The sequence below is a fragment of the Callorhinchus milii genome, unplaced genomic scaffold (assembly GCF_018977255.1).
Source record: "Callorhinchus milii isolate IMCB2004 unplaced genomic scaffold, IMCB_Cmil_1.0 Scaffold3, whole genome shotgun sequence".
Classification (NCBI taxonomy): domain Eukaryota; kingdom Metazoa; phylum Chordata; class Chondrichthyes; order Chimaeriformes; family Callorhinchidae; genus Callorhinchus; species Callorhinchus milii.
Window position 1 is genome coordinate 37,258,856 of NW_024704744.1, and position 8,085 is coordinate 37,266,940.

Sequence of the window (8,085 nt, forward strand, 5' to 3'; positions counted from 1 at the left end):
CTTTTCACGTTGGGAGGACGTCCCAAAGCGCTTCACAGAATACACTGTAAAGTGAATTGACTGTATATTTGTGGGCGAACGCGCCAACCAATTGCGCACAGCAATGTCCCACAAACAGTCGTAGATTGAAAATGACCAATTTATTATTGTTTTTGGTTTTGGAGGGATTATTATTAGGTTCTGTGTGGAGTAAGAAAACTTGCCCAAGGTTTCGTCCTGCCTGGAATTGTACTTAGGTCTCTCACTTGCAAACTGAGTGCTCTAACCACTGAGCTACAGGACTCCACAAGCTTATTTTTGTGGATTAAATTTTGGCAGCATATCCATTAGTTGATGAGCATCAATACAATCAGCAATAATATTCATAAATTATAAACTACAATATGCAGTGTTATTGGAAGGGTGAAGAAGAGTTGGTACATTGCTGGTGCATTGTGTCAGGGGTTGGTAGAACACACAGTTGTGCCAATTCCTCACATGGTAAGCTCCTTACCTCAGCTGCTAAAGAAGATCATGAATGGGGGCCAAGATCGTCCCTACAGAGAGCAAAGGAAAATCAGATGGTGAGTCAGCCGAGGATAGTCTTTCGTGCTTCTCAGCAGCTAGCTCCAAAGCAGTATTGGCTGCAAGCCAGAGAACAGGTCAATTGGCTGCTTTCTCAGCCAGAGAACGCTTGGTCTAAAGCAGAGGGAGACTGTACAAATAACCCCTTCTGACAGAAAAAAATATACAATTTTGCATTAGAATTTAATATCACGGAAAACTATGGAAAATTAGTAAATTCGTAATTTAGAAACTAGTTCACTTTAAGAAAGTCGGCTTCTGAATTATGATTGAATTTAAGAATTTTCCACAATTCTGCATGATCTTACATGTTAAGGCAAAATGATCTTAGGGGCTAAGGTTAGGTGAAATTTCAGGTCCTTTTGTTTTTAAACCTTTCATTTGCTATTTCATTACATTTCATTACATTTTCAGGAGTCCTGTAGCTCAGTGGTTCGAGCACTCGCTTTGCAAGTGAGAGACCTGAGTTCAATTCCAGGCAGAGGGCGAAACCTTGGGCAAGTTTCCTTACTCCACACGCCTAATAATAATCCCTCCAAAAAAAAAAAAAAAATTGGTCATTTTCAATCCACGACTGTTTGTGGGACATTGCTGTGCGCAATTGGCTGCCGAGTTCGCCCACAAATATATACAGTCAATTCACTTTACAGTGTGTTCTGTGAAGCGCTTTGGGACATCCTCCTGACGTGAAAAGCGCTATATCAAATGCAAGGATTATTATTATTATTTAAGAATCATGACATTGAATCCTCAGATTTTTTACTTCAATTCCCAATCGAAGAGAGTTGATGACTATTGGTGGCCTAGAGTTCACTGTATAGATAAATTCATAGAAAGTATAGTTCAGAAACAGGCCATTCGGCCCATCCAGTCTGGCTAGTACCAACACTCCACCTGAGTTCCCTTCCTAGATCTTATCCTTAGTCTTATATTTTAGCCCTTTCCCCAAACCTGAACTTGATTCTCTCTCAACCATATGTCCAGTCCAGTTGAATTCAAGATCCTCATCCTCACCTACAAGGCCATTCATGGCCTTGCTCCCTCCTACCTCTCCGACCCACTATCCCCCTACCTACCTGCCTGTACCCTCCGTTCCTTTGGCTCCGGTCTGCTCCACATCCCCCACCCCAACCGCCCTACCATCGGTGGCCGGGCCTTCAGCCTCTCAGCCCCTAGGCTCTGGAACTCTATCCCCCAGTGCCTTCGCCTTACCTCCGCCCTTTCCTCCTTCAAGGATGGTCTCAAGACCTTTCTCTTTGACCGTGCCTTCAGCCCCCCTCTCGACTCTCTACCCCCTCCTCGCTCCCTCCCTTCCCTCCCCTCACCCTGACCATTTCCCCCTTCCTCGCTCCCTCCCTTCCCTCCCCTCACCCTGACCATTTCCCCCCTGCTCGGGTCCTGACCCAACTGTACAGCGCCTTGGGACGTCCTCCCGACGTGAAAGGCGCTCTATAAATGGGATCTTGTTGTTGTTGTTTTTGCATGTGTACATGGTTGTCTCCCCAACAACTGACTATGGCAGAGAATTCCATACTCCAATGACTCTGTATGTGAAAGGCCCCATCTACTTGATCAGGTGGTTATTAAAGATCCCATGGCATGATTCAAGAAGAAAAAGGAGTTTCTCCCAATGTCCTGGGCAATAATCCAACAGATAAAATTAGTATCTCAAAGCACTTTACACTTATGCATGTTGTGGCACATTTCTGTGTGCAAATTGACTGCTGTATTCACCTACAAAATACAGTCACTACATTTTATAGTACATCCTGTGCAGAACTTTAAGATAACCTCCGACATGAAAGGCACAATAACAAATGCAAGGATTATTGTTATTGACATCTAATTGACAGGTCAGTCATCACTGGTGTACGCCTAATAATAATAATAAATAAGGAATAAATACAGAGAAATTCCGTCTGGGTCTAGATTTACTCTATTAATGAAGCAATTTAAAGTTTCTAGAATTTGGCAAAATTGCTGTTAATAGAATAAATCTGACCCAGATGGAATTTCTTCCCAGATGTTTGCTGTGATTGAGAACATTTTCTTGTACTAATTAGGAAACACTTTACCCCACTATTATTTTTCTTCAAGCATTTGTCCAATTCACTTTTAAATGCTGATATGAACACATCTTAAACAGTTATTTGTGATAAGGCATTCCAGTTTTTAAGAACTCTGTATGGGGAAAAAAAATCTATGGGTCTGAAATTCAAGTTGTAGCTTGTAAGATCATTTTGACTTAAAATTTAAGATGGCATAAAAATGTTTAAATCCAGTCTTGATTTAGAAGACAATTTTCCACAAGAAAAATTCGCCAAATCTCTGTAATCTTGAATTTTAAGTCAAAATTGTCCTACAGCCTGAGATTGGGTAGATTTTGGGCCATATGATCATAGCATGTGATGGCTTCCCAGATCATTTGTTTCACCTCACTTGGATTCTGATAGATGTCACACAATGAATGGGCTTTATTCTTGTAAATCCCATTAATTTTGTAAAGCCATGTTACTCAGTAATCTTTTGTTAAGGGTCAAAATTGTAAGCACTGATTTGCTCAAGGCTACTCTCAGGAATGCTTCAACACCCAGCATTACAGAGTGATGTGTGTTTGCTGTTTGCGAATTGAACTCATTGGCCTTTTTTTCTGACTTGGGTTTGGGTTTCATAATTGGGCAGCACATAGTTCTTTAAACTAGAGAAGGAAATAAACCTTCAGTGGTAAAATTTAAAATGGAAAAGAAAAACAGAGAACATAATAAGGAGGTATATTAAGAGTGGTAGCATGGGTAGATAAGGCCATAAAAAACACAATCCTTAGATTTATATCTGGAGGGATTGAATGCAAAAACAAAGAGGCAATGTTGAATTTATACAAGTCAGATCACAGTTAAAGCATTGTATACGGCTTTAGGTACCCATTATAGAAAGCATATAAAAACAATAAAAAGTACACCATATATTCACTGGGATGCTACCAGGGATGAGTTTTATTTTTGCACAGAGATGTGAAAAGTTAAGGCTTTTTTAACTAGAGATGAAAAAGTTCAAGTCCTGATCAAGGATTAAGGTTACAATAACACTGAATAAGGTGCTCAGCCAGCCATGACTATGTACTATGTACTATGACACGAAAGGCGCTGAATAAATGTAAATTGTATTTTATTGTCAAATTTGAATTTGGTATAGCACCTTATCATGTTGTTGAAATGTTTCAAAAAAACTTCACAGGATTTACTGCAAAATCTAGTGACTATGTATTTGTGGATGAATGTGGCAGCTAATTTGCAACTATAATGTCGCACAAATAACCATGAGATAAATGATCAGTTTTATCTCGAGGACTATTGGTTAGGACACCAGGACACCCCTTATCTTTTTGAATAGTGCCATGGAATCTTTAGCATCCACCTGAACAGACAGGCAGGATCTTGGTTTAACATGTCATCTGAAGGACGGCATCTCTGACAATGCTGTGGTTCTCCAGTACTGTATTGCAGGGTCAACCTAGATTGGGAGCTCAAAATCTTGACGTGAGGTATGGACCCACAATTGTCTGGCTCAGAAGCTGCAAACTGAGCCGGGCTGATACCAGGAGGGTGATGAAGGGTTAGGCTAAAGTAAATATCAATATATTATTTCTATTTTCGGTGAATGTGTCTTCTACAAAAGACAGAAACCATCAATTATTTAAAAAATATAATAATAATCCCTGCATTTGATTATTGCACCATTCACATCTGGCAGATGTCTTTTCATGTCAGGGCAATTCCAAGCATTCACATACCTCACTGGGAGTTCAAACAAAAGGGGTTGGGGTGGTGGAGAGGTGGGGGGAGAAGGATCTTATCTCCTTGTTCAGGTAAATGTAAAAGATCACTTCACGGGATTTATTGTAAAGTGTAGATACTGTGTTTTTGTAGGTGAATGTGGCAGCCGGTTTGCATGTAGCAATGTCTCACAAACAGCAATAAAAGTAATGATCAACAACAACTTGTATTTATATAGCGCCCTTCATGCCGGACAGTGTCTTGGAGCACTTAACAGTGGCGGAGCCCGATGCCAAGCCAGGGGGAGGGGGAAGGTGACAGTAGACACGATCGAAGAGGAAGGTATTCAAGCGTGATTTGAAAATGGGAAGAGAGGGGCCAAGGTGAAGGGATTGAGGGAGAGAGATCAATTTTGGCTGGAGGTTGTTGACCAGGAAGCTGGGAAATACTTCCTGCTTTTTTCAAATAGTGTCATGTGATTTTTTACATCCACCTGAACATCACCCTCCTGGTATCAGCCCTGCTCAGTTTGCAGCTTCTGAGCCAGAAGAGTGTGGGTCCATAAATTGACGGTATTTTTGTGGGCGAAACGCGGCAGCCAATTGCGCACAGCAGTGTTCCACAAACAGTCGTGGATTGAGTAATCAAATTGTTATTGTTTTCTTTATTTTTCTTGAGTGATTATTATCAGGCGAGTGGAGTAAGGAAGTTTGCCCATGGTTTCACCCTGCCGGGAATCAAACCCAGGTCTCTTGCTTGCGAGGCGAGTGCTCTAACCACTGAGTTACAGGACTCCACAATTTCTCCTCCCACCAGGAGCTTTGGTGCAGGAAAGGCCTGGCCTATTCAGTTCTGGGTGGTCTGTAGCTTATGTAGGGAGTAGCTTCGGAATTTAGTGAGCAGAGCATTAGAATAGTTGATTCTGCAGATGATGTAGTATGAATGGCGGCCTAAGGTCTCAGCGGGCCCTGGTGGGGGGAGAAATTGTGGAGGAGGTGGGAGACATTGCAGAGGTGAAAGAAAGCAGAGAAAGTGAGAGCCCAGATAGTTGGGAGACGGTCGGACTTAACACAAAGTATCCCAGGTTTCCATGGCAGAACGATGAGGTGAACGTGAAAAATCGCAACTCAAGAAGAGAAGAGGATAGAAAATGAGAGAAATTGATAAATAATAAAAAATGAGAAGGGAAAGAGTTAAGCATACAACAAGTCAAAACTGTGGAAACTGACAGTTCAATCACGTCTGGTACCGTTTGTATCAGCTCAGCTCAATGTCAACGCTTATACACGTACAGAGCAAACAAATAAGCTGAACACACATTTTAACAGAAGACACTTAAAAAAAGGACCCCCTATCTCGGTGAAGGAGCATCTGTTAGCTATCATTTATTCAGCGTGTTGTATTTCTAGCCCAGAGTCAGTTTGAGAAAAANTTTGCAGTTTTGAGGCTTTCTTCTGTTCCTCCTGATAAACCACTCAGCTTATCGTGCAGGTGCCCCTGCCAGCAATCTCGGGCGCAATCTCGGGCCCAATCTCGGGCCCAATACGGATGTCTCAACGCGCTTCACAGTAACAGATCCCAGGGCCGAGCCATGGGGAGGGGGAAGAAGGTGACCAAAGGCGCAGTCAAAAGGAAAGGTCTTCAGCCGAGACCTGAAAATAGGAAGAGAGGTGGCGAAAATAATAATTGGAGATGAGAACAATTCATTCCGTCAAGTGAACCATGGCAGAAAAATTATGTATCTGACATAACTATTTGATTGTGCTGTTGGACACTATTCTTAAAACTTAATCATAAATTGGTCATTCACCACCTGGCTCTTTGTCAGACATGGTTTGTGCACAAATTGGCTGCTGTGTTTGCCTACAGCAATAATAACAACGAAAACTTGGATGTATATAGCGCCCTCCACGCCGGACGGCATCTCAGAGTGCTTCACAGTAACGGATCCCGGGACCAAGCCAGGGGGAGTTGGAGGAAGGTGACCAAAGGCACAGTCGAAAAGAAAGGTCTTCAGCAGAGACCTGAAAATAGGAAGAGAGGGAGCAAGGTGAAAGGAATGAGGAAGAGCGTTCCAGAGCCTCGGGGCATAATGGCTGAAGGCACAACCGCTGAGGGTGGAGGGGAGGATTCGGGGGACAAGGAGGAGGCCAGATCCGGCGGAACGAAGGAAACGGGCACTGTTTTGAGGAGAGAGGAGGTCAGAGAGGTAGGGGGTTGCAAAGGAGTGGAGGGATTTGAAGACAAGGGTGAGCATCTTGAAGTCAATCCTCTCTGGGACAGGCCACCAGTGTAGTCTGGCAACAAGGACTGGGGTGATCGGGGAGCGGAGTTTGGTATGGGTGAGAATGCGGGTGGCAGAGTTTTGAATAATCTGAATGGTAGTGGATGGGAGACCGACGATGAGGGCGTTAGAGTAGTCCAGCCGAGAGATGACAAAGGCATGGACCAGTGTTTCAGCGGCTTTCGGAGCAAGATATTGGCGGAGACGGCGATGCGTCGGAAGTGGAAGAAGGCGGTGCTGGTGAGGGTCTGGATGTGGGGGAGGAAGGATAATTGGGGGTGAAACCTGATGCCTAGGTTGCGTGCGGATTCGGAGAGTTTTAAGGGGATGTCGGGTAGGTGGAAGAGATGAGAACCATGAGATTTTAGACATTGGTGGGAGCCAAAGAGTATGAATTCCAGTTGAAGGAAGTTTGTTCTCAGCAAGTCCCTGAGGTCTGACAGGCAGACTGACAGAACATCAGGGGACTGGGGGTCGCAAAGGGAGGTGGAAAAATAGAGTTGAATGTCGTCCGCATACATGTGGAAATGTACCCATGTCTGCAGATGACATCCCCAAGAGGGAGCATGTAGATCAGAAAGAGGAGGGGGCCAAGGATGGATCCTTGGGGTACCCCGCAGGTAACCAGGTGAGAGCGGGAGGAAAGCCGTTTGTGCAGATGTACTGCCGGTGGTTCGTGAGGTAGGACTCAAACCAGACGAGTGCAGTCCCACTGAGGTGGATGACTGAGGAAAGGCGGTGGAGGAGGATGGTGTGATCGACTGTGTCGAACGCGGCGGAGAGGTCCAGGAGGACAAGGAGGCAGAGGGAACCCTGGTCACAATAGAGAGGATGTCGTTTGTGAGTTTAGAAGCGCAGTCTCTGTACTGTGGGCAGGGCAGAAACTGGACTGGAGGGGTTCGAAGATGGAGTGGGAGGAGAGGTGTGCCCGAAGTTGATTGGCAACAACACGTTCTAGGCCTTTTGTGAGGAAAGGCAGGTTAGAAATAGGGGGGTAATGGCTGGGGTTTGAGGGATCTAGGGAAGGTTTTTTCAGGACGGGTGTGATGACAGTAGTTTTGAGGGGGCAGGATCTGATCCGGAGGAGAGGGACTTGTTGATGATGTCAGCCAGTAGTGGGCAGAGGAGTGGGAGCTGGGTGACCAGCAAGTTGGTGGGGAGGGTGTTGAGGCAGTAGATGGTGGGTTTCATAGAGGCGATGGTACGTGAGAGGGAGGAGGGAGTGATGGGCGAAGGAATGTAGGATGGGGTCGTGATAGGAGCAGATGATGGGGATGGTTAGGGGGTCAGAGAAGGCATGGTGGTGGATGACAATATGCAGGTGGATGAGGCTGCCTGGCAGTTGTTAAGTAATTTAGAAGAGAAGAAGTCCATGACCTCCTCGCACTTGGCATTTGATATGAAGATTGAGGAGGCCTGAGGGTGGAGTTAGTGGGTGGTGGTTGTCTACAAATACACAGTCAC